The 9,407-nt window shown below is 38.2% G+C and overlaps 1 long non-coding RNA gene across 4 annotated transcripts; it reads left to right on the forward strand.

Moving 5' to 3' along the window:
• Positions 1–5,364: 5,364 nt before the first annotated feature.
• LOC130195569 (uncharacterized) lies at positions 5,365–7,983 on the forward strand. 4 transcript variants are annotated; one of them, XR_008832092.1, is made up of 4 exons: positions 5,365–5,521; positions 6,381–6,557; positions 6,712–6,750; positions 7,807–7,983. It is a non-coding gene; the product is annotated as an uncharacterized LOC130195569 (long non-coding RNA). The 4 variants fall into 4 exon arrangements; XR_008832090.1 differs by lacking the exon at positions 5,365–5,521 and adding an exon at positions 5,797–6,240; XR_008832089.1 differs by lacking the exon at positions 5,365–5,521 and having other exon boundaries at positions 6,254–6,557.
• Positions 7,984–9,407: the final 1,424 nt, after the last annotated feature.

The raw sequence follows: 9,407 nt of genomic DNA on the forward strand, positions 1-9,407 counted from the left end.
TTGTAACATTTAATGAATTTTCCCTTGCCACCTTTCAGACATTGCATTCAAACTTGAGGTGCTGGTTTTCATGACACACAGGAAAACGGTAAGATTCTAATCCATTTAAATGCCAAAAGCAAGCAGGTTTATCTTTTTTATTTTTACTTTTAAATATTTTTTTGTCATTTGTGTTTTATTGGACAACAGAAGTAGAGAGAGAGAGAGAGAGAGAGACAGGAAACACAGTGGATTGAGAGGGAATGATCTGCACCAAAGAGCCCACGAGGAATCAAGCCTTTGTAACGATATACAGGCTTAACCAGGTAAGGCATTGTTTTTGTTTTTGAGTGTGAATTTAGCCATTTCATTTAAATTTACAAAGTCAAAGTTGATGCTTTGTTTTTTTGTCCTCCGCTCATTCTTTATCTCCTCGTTCTTTATCTCCTTGGTTGTGTCTCCTTACGACGACACAACCACTTAAAGTAGTGGTTCTCAAACATCTTTTGTAAATCACATCATTTTGTGACTCCATCTGTGCTTTTATAAATACTAGAATAAAGAAAATATCAATCACTTTCAAGTAAACCAGATTGCTCCATCAGACCTTTAAAAATTGCAATCACTAGAACAATGAAAATAAAGTTATATTTGAGGGGAAAAAAACTAATATTTAGTTACAACTTAATAGCTTATTGTTGAAACGCAGATATAGCTGTCTGCTTTTCATGCAACATATTTTTCGATGCTCTCTGTCTACTGGTGTGAGTGTGCTCTGTGCTCAGTGCTCACCTGTGTGCGCGCACGTGTCAGTGCACCCCCCTAATATAATGGTAGGGGAAACACTGCATTTCATTTCTAAGACATCTAGAGATGCACCGATCAGGTTTTTGGTGCCGATCACCGATCACTGAAATCAGTATCTGCCGATCACCGATAATACCGATCACTGAAATCAGTATCTGCCGATCACCGATAATACCGATGACTGAAATCAGTACCTGCCGATCCGATAATATCGATCACCGATCACGGTGTCGATTGAAGCATTCTATTTATTGTGTAGCATTATTGCTATGAGGACTATGAGGAAATACATATATAAAGCAACTCAAACATTAAAGAAATTACCGATTTCTTTAAACATTTATGACTTACTTTGAAAAATGTCCTAATTGATACATTAAAATTGTTTGATTGCTATTGTAGGGGATTTCAGATATGTATGGAACACATCTGCATTATTCATTTCCTGGAACTCTTGGGGAAATCTATATACAGGACTTTTTTTAACATACAAAAGTCTGACTTATTTTTATAAACTCTTCCTTGGTCCAGTAAAAATGTTTTAATGTTAGCATAATTTAAGCTAAATCTCAGAAACGATCTCTAAAGATACAAAATCAGTTCATTGTTTACTTTGATATGTTCGTGTATGATTTGTTGACATCTTATTTTGAAAAACGGATGTTGTTGCACGTGGTTCTTTCCGCTAACTTTGCAAAACCGGATGTTGTCACATAAATCCTTCCGCTAACGTTATCAAAGCCCTCGCGCGCTCCTGATCGAATGTGTTTAGCGTGAGCATCTCTAGGGGCAGACATGTGAGAGTCGGCTGAGTCGACCCAGAGATTCAACTCGGGGGACGGGGACGCCGCTCGGTGCGTGAGGATCCCCTCTGACCTCTCACTCTGCGGTCCTCGCCGGGCGCATCGTCTCCGTTGCCGTGCGCGGCGATTAAAACGTCTGATAGTTCTCGCAGATGTTACGTCATCTGATCGGCCGTTTTGAGAACGCCGATCAAAACCGATAATGGGAATATCGGCCGATATGGATCGGCGCCGATCAGATCGGTGCATCCCTAAAGACATCTATCTTTCCCAAAATCAACCCTAAATAGATGTGTAACTGTGTCTTTGCACACAAGTGGTCCGTACTCTTATGCTCATTTAATGGTAAATGCAGGAGGGCATTGGACTGGATCTCCTTATTAACAAAAATCTAACTGTATGGCGGAGGCAGATATAATATCTTTTGTACACTGAGTATTTAAAAAGAATTCTAGGATCCGGACTCAGGCAATCAAGACCATCATCACATGAAACAGTCGAGGCATCTGTGTAGGCTGCAAGATGGCAGAAATTAAACACATGTTGATGCCTTTGTACTAAAATGTGTCCTTTTTTAACATTCAACCTGACTTATTAATTTTGATTAACTATAAGAGTGTTCAGAGTGCTGGTTTCTTCTAGGTCATTGAAGCTCAGTTTAACACCAGAAGGCAGTGAATGTTTCTCTGCTCGAGGACTGCATCAATCTAACTTTGCCTTTGTTTCTGTTTTGAGGCTGCAGAGAGGATCCTCCCAATCCACAGTGAAGATGGTCAACATGCGAGTCCTCAAGCAGAACTTCCTGAACAGCTCAGCTTCCTGAACTGTGTGTCCGTGTGAGACCCTATGACTCGTTATGATCAAGTGGCTAATCTTTTCATGTTTATTCATGGATATACCTTCATGTCCACATGCTGTTTCTTCAAGATCTCAACAATGCTTTGTGAGTATACGGTTAAGTTATTGGATCAGTGCAACCTGTTTCTCACAGAGAATGTTAGTTTCTTAAGGTTTATCAACGATGGTCTGTATCTTGATTTACAATAGGCGTTATTTGATATTTCCATTGTAATTTACAATACGTGAATGTTGACTGTAAAATCTATGCCAACCAATTGTAATACGTTGTACCATATTTTTTGCACCGGAATTTGGGCAACTGCTGGCCATTTACTTTGAACTTGGTAATAAAATACCGTAATGTATTATACGTTGTCACTTTACTTTTTACGGTGAATTTCTGGCAACCATAGCTGCCGGTAATTCACCGTTAAGTTGAACTTTTCAATAAAGTACCATAATATATGATACAGTTGTACTGTGTTTTTCACTGAGAGACTGAATTAGCTTTACAGTATAACTGCTGTTTTTACAAGAATTTACTGTAAACACGTTTATAACATAGCTGTTTTTTCTAAAGCAAATAACCGTAAACGGATTCATGATATATCCGTTTTTTTAATAGTAATTTACCGTAAACAAAAAGCAGTTCTCAACTGTGAATTTTACGGTTTCAAAAACGTATACCGTAATGTCTTTTACGTTCTTACTTTATTTTTTACGGTGAAGTTCTGGCAACCACAGCTGCCAGTAATTTACCGTATATTTCACAGATTCCTTTTTACAGTGTAGATCATATTATATTTATATTAACATGTACTTTTACATTCAAACTCTGTAATTCTAAATCTAAATTTAGCTAACTTCTTTCATTTCATTAAACATATACATATTGCAGTTTTTTCAAGAGTACAAAGTAGAAGAAATAATGATAAGTTTTGATACTTGTTCTTTAGAGGAGCATAGGGCGACCATGAGTATTTGCTGTTATTTGTCCAGAGTCCAATATTTGTAATCAGAACTGATAATAAATAAATTAAAAGAAATTCTGACACACTAACATCTTTTTAAACACACACATGCATACACACACACACACACACACACACATACACACACACACAAACACACTACTCTGCCAACTGACCCTTAACCTCCTAATTGTCTTTTAAAATTAATCTTACATATTATATTTACCTAAATATAATACATTGACATCATGGGGTGAAATCGCCTCTAGAATCTTTACAAGAGGAAAATCCTTAAAACCAAACTTTTAGTTAATTTGTCCTACTTTCAACCAACTTAGATATGTGGATCCTCTTCAGATTCAAAGAGGAACTTCTTAATATGAATACCCTAGAGTTTTGGACCAATAGCTCTGAGTTAAGGGCCTCAAAAAAAGGTCCAACGGGTCAAATTGGGCCGAATTCTCTTATATTCGCATATTTTTTGACAAGTGCAAAAATGGTCATAATCTCCTAAATATTAGTCCTGGATATCCAAGATTGAACACAGACACTCAGGACAGGGCCTACAATGAGGTGATGGGGTGACATTTCCCCCAAAACACCCACAAGAGTTAATTGTCTGTCTGAAATCCAGGACTTGAAGAGGGTGTGTGGCTTTACAAATCTGAGACCCTGTTAAGAGTTTGGACTGATTTTAGCTTCTTTTTTTCGAAACATGTCATAGCTTAGCTTTCTTTACCAGGTTGTAGCCACTCCCAAATGGGACCCAACCATGTAGGCTGGCAATATCTAGCACTTAGCATCCCTGCTTGGCAGCGGTTTAAAAACCGAGAAGAACAAAAAATGCACTCCTTCAAAGGTTCACAAGTCCTCAAATGTTTGTAATATGACAAATCTCAATTATGATGTTCTACCAGTCTGTTGGACCAGTGCTCTGAGATGTTGGTGATGTTCTACCAGGCTGTTGGACCAGTGCTCTGAACTTCTCCGTACTCTGCTGGGGGAGCAACATTGTAACTGGAGAAAACCAACCGACTCACTAAACTGGTGTGGAAGGCCGGCTCCATCATTGGCTGCAAAGAGGACTACCCGGAACAGGTGGAGAGGAGGACATGAAGAAATGTTTGTCCATATTGGAGAACCGGACCACCCTCTCCACCACCTACTGCAGGGACAGCGGAGCACGTTCTCCAACAGACTGCTTTAGCTCTGCTTCACAAGGACAGACCGGAGAACATTCCTGATACAGAAGAACATTCCTGATAGAGGAGAACATTCATGATACAGGAGAACCTTCCAAATACAGGAGGACATTCCTGAGACATGAGAACATTCCTGATACAGGAGAACTTTCCAGTTACAGGAGAACATTCCAGATTCAGGAGAACCTTCTAGAAACAGGAGAACCTTCCAGATACAGGAGAACCTTCCAGTTACAGGAGAACATTCCTGGCAACTATTAGACTTTACAATGAATCACCTCTGGCCAGATCCTCCTCAAATTGAACAACATCAATGAACATTGCACCGCTTTCACTTTATATACACTTAGATACACTGTATTTACTTTCATTTTTATTATTTTTTAAATGTCCTTTATTTTTTAACTTCTTAAATGTAATATGTCCTGTCCTGCTATTTTATTGTATTGTATTGTATTCTTCTAAGAATCTAGTTACTAGAGAAGAAAATAGCACAAACAGAGACAGACAGACGGCCTGTCCAACAGAGAGAGAGAGAGAGAGAGAGAGAGAGAGAGAGAGTTCAAAGGAGAGGCCAGGTGTCAGTGATCAGACTAATCACAGCAATCAACACAAAAAAAGCAGATTGAACTGTTGAACCCGGTTTCGCGCCACTTCTCCGCAGTTTGGGCTGCGCGCTGCTCTCCGGCTTCAGTGACTCAGGAAACGCCACAGAGGGAACGACAGCCTCCTGACATGCCAACTTAATTTAATTTCAGAGTAACGTTGTTGTATTGAACGAGCAACGTTTGTGACACTTTGAGGTTTCTACTCGGCTCTCCCATGAGGGGTTGAGCTAGCCTCATGTGAGCTAGCGGGTAGCTACTTTTGAATTCGAGGCATAGTTTTCTGCAGTTCTGTGTCGCCTTGGACATCAAGAGTAAGTTAACTTGGCTATCTGTTCAGTGTGAAGTGTGTTCACGTTTCTTTAACATCGTCGATGTAACGTAGGTTGTCGGTTTCTGTGTTGAAAGAGCCAACATTAGCTTACTTTACACATGTTAGCCCAGGTAATGTTTAGCTAACGCTCGTGTTATAGGTTCATTACTGTGGCAGGTGGATTAATACACCTGAGGGGTCACGTGCTACACACTTCATCTAATAACCACGATTTTATTGAAGTGCTTTGAAACTGGTTCCAAGCAGACATGTATAGACGAGCTCACAAATACCGGAGCGGTCAGTCCGGACAGTCACGTGACCAGACACGTTATTGTACAGGTCTGTTCACGTGACGTCGGGACTCTGTTCACGTGACCGCTATAAACTGCGCTGTGTCATATGCTGTCGGGACTCTGTTCACGTGACGCTCTTAACTTGATGCTGTTGACGTGGTCGGGACTCTGTTCACGTGACTGTTGTTAACATGACGCGTATAACTGCGCTGTGGCGGACATGACGGCTCACAGCTCCTCAGAAGCGCCGTGAGCTGTCCAGTGAGGGGATGGTTTCATGATCAAATCTTCATTTACTGTCCACATTATCAGATGAGGACGTCACCAAAGAGTGTCCTTTGAGTCAATGTTTACATTTATGTAATTAAGAAGTAGAACATTTAGTTACCCATGATCAGATAGAAGTTGTCAAGGATAAACGGAAGTAAGTTGTTTTAAGTTCAGTGTCTTAATTTAACAACAGAATACATCGTTATTGTTAGAACCACTTTTATGTTGTAAATGCTATTTAAAGTTATATTATTATTGTTAATCTTTTCTATTTTGTCTTTTTTCTGGCTGTAGAGAGAATCATGTCAGCCCACAGACAACCGGTTGACCTGTGAGTCTTCAAGCAGTAATGATGACTACGCCTGCCTTAAGTTCCAGTTTCCTGGACATGTCAGCATGAGATTCTGTCCCCACCTGTCTTCAGTCTGGACCCAATGATTCGGACACCAGTCTTGTCGAGGCTAAATTGAGGTAAGCGGTGATGTAGTTCAGTCTAGCAAATGATGGGTGCCAGCACAACTCAAACTAAAATATGTGGTGGCAGTTTTTTTTCTGATTCATTTTCACATTACCCTTTTCAACACTGATAATAACTAATTGCGCAAAACTTGCTTACATTTTTCAGATCAAGCATTGACGGGAAAACACCCAAAGTCCATCACTCGTAAGTATCCACTGCAGCATATATAAAAGATATTAGTCCATTTGAACCACTATTGCTAAACCTTACATCGTGATTAATATTAGATATTATTTCTTAAGTACTTTAATGATCTTAGCAAAGCACTTTTTTAAGACATTTCCCCCACTGGCCATAAAAAACTGGGTAGCTTTTCCTTCGGCCTTCCTTCTTTTGAGTTGTACGGTGGCCCTGAGAGGTCAGGGCACTGCAACTTAATGAAACATGCTAATAGACAAAACACAAGCAAATTAAGAAAACAACTTCATCAAATTGACAGCACATGTGCAGCATTTAGAAAAAGCGCTGCAAATTCAGACGACACAACGCGGTACAGAAAAGCGCTGCAAATTAAGAAAAGGTGTTTCAAGAGGACACTAAATCGTGATGAACACGGCTTGGACAGGCTTGCCGTTGCTATGGTTTGTGACTCATGAAGTTATTGAAATGTGTTTCTGATGGAAGTGCTAAGACATGCACTAGGTGCATCTTTAAATAGGTAAACATTTCATTACTATCATTCTAAAAGCTGACTGTGTTCAGATTGACAGGATGTTTCATAACGGCAACTGTTGGTACAGACAATTTCAAAATAGTTTGTTTAACCCTTGTGTTGCCTTAGGGTCATTTTGACCCGAATCAATTTTACACCCTCCCCCCGCCTTAGGATTAATTTGACCCCATTCAATGTTTAATGTCGGTGTTCTTTCGGTAGTCAACAAACAAACAAACATAAAGTGCCTCACACTTAAACTTGGAAAACAATATTAATTCTAATAATTTTCTGGAGGTTTTAATTGCTGGCGTCAAATTGAACCCAAAGGGTAAAATATGTTAGTAAATATAAAGGTAACAGGAGGGTGAAACATTGAATCGGGTCAAAATGACCCATAGGCGGGGGGAGGGTGAAATATTGATTCGGGTCAAAATGACCCTAAGGCAACACAAGGGTTAAGCTTGTTTAAAGGAATGGTAAGAAAACAAAGCTAACTTTCTAAGGACTTTCCAGTGAATTTGTTTGTCCTTCTCTTTTTTCCCCAGATGCACCGAGGATCTGGCTGATTACTGGAAATTTGGAAGATTGTTCTTTATCTGCACTGTCACTTATGGTAAATATTTATGGACCTTTTGCGGTATGTTTTGCTTTGACTTATCAACTGATGGTGAATAATTGGTTGATTTTGAAAATGTACATTAAATAAAATGTTTTAAAATCAATATTGGTGTGTACTTTCTTTGTAATTAAGTTTCTAACCCCTAGTTAAATTGAAACATTGAAAGTTTTGTAGATGTTTAAATGTATTTAGATTTTTCACAGTAATCTCAAAAGCTTATATTTCATAATAATTGAACACTTTATTGAAGGTGTTTGATTGTAATAATACAAGAGAAATCTGTAAAATCACAGAATTTCACTGCAAAACCTTTAGAAATATCACTTTATCGAAGGTGTTTAAAAATCTAGGAAAATCTGTAAAATTACAGTATTTCACTGCAGAAGCTTTAGAAATATCACTTTATTGAAGGTATTTGACTAATAATATAGGCAAAATCTGTAAAATTACAGTATTTCACTGCAAAACCTTTAGAAATATCACTTTATTGAAGGTATTTGACTAATAATATAGGCAAAATCTGTAAAATAACAGTATTTCACTGCAGAACCTATAGAAATATCACTTTAATTCAGGTGTTTGATTGTAATATTACAGGAAAAATCTGTAAAAAAACAGTAATTTCACTGCAAAATCTTTAATGAAAATTACTGTAAATTTATGGTTTTCGTCCTTTATTTGAAGTAAGGTATTTTACCTTAAATTTACGGTTTTTGTTTGGCAGCCGTAGCTGCCAGTCATTTGACCTTCTTTTTACGAGTTTTTTTCTTACAGTGTACACTACCGTTCAAAAGTTTGGGGTCATCCAGACAATTTCGTGTCTTCCATGAAAACTCAATTTTATTTATCAAATGAATTGAAAATTGAATAGAAAATATAGTCAAGACATTGACAAGGTTAGAAATAATGATTAATATTTGAAGTATTAATTTTGTTCTTCAAGCTCAAAGGAAGGCCAGTTGTATAGCTTATATCACCAGCATAACTGTTTTCAGCTGTGCTAACATAATTGCACAAGGGTTTTCTAATCAGATATTAGTCTTCTAAGGCGATTAGCAAACACAATGTACCATTAGAACACTGGAGTGATAGTTGATGGAAATGGGCCTCTATACACCTATGGAGATATTTCATTAGAAACCAGACGTTTCCACCTAGAATAATCATTTACCACATTAACAATGTATAGTGTATTTTTGATTAATGCTATCTTTATTGAAAAAACAGTGCTTTTCTTTGAAAAATAAAGACATTTCTAAGTGACCCCAAACTTTTGAACGGAAGTGTATGTGCTGTGTGGCGCTGTTTATTTGAAGTCGGCAATGAGGGTCAATCCACGTTTGTTTATATATAATGTCATCCAATAATAAGAGTAGTATCAGTTTGCTCTCCAGTATCTTCACTGTCACCCCGAGAGTTGTTCTTTTCTGTTCTTCAAAGCAACAGGTGCGTCCTGATGCCATGCTGCATTCAGGGGACATGTAGGAATCAGGTAGCTGTGAAAGTCTTTCTATGATAAGTCTTCTT

This window comes from Pseudoliparis swirei, chromosome 6, assembly GCF_029220125.1.
Source record: "Pseudoliparis swirei isolate HS2019 ecotype Mariana Trench chromosome 6, NWPU_hadal_v1, whole genome shotgun sequence".
NCBI lineage: Eukaryota > Metazoa > Chordata > Actinopteri > Perciformes > Liparidae > Pseudoliparis > Pseudoliparis swirei.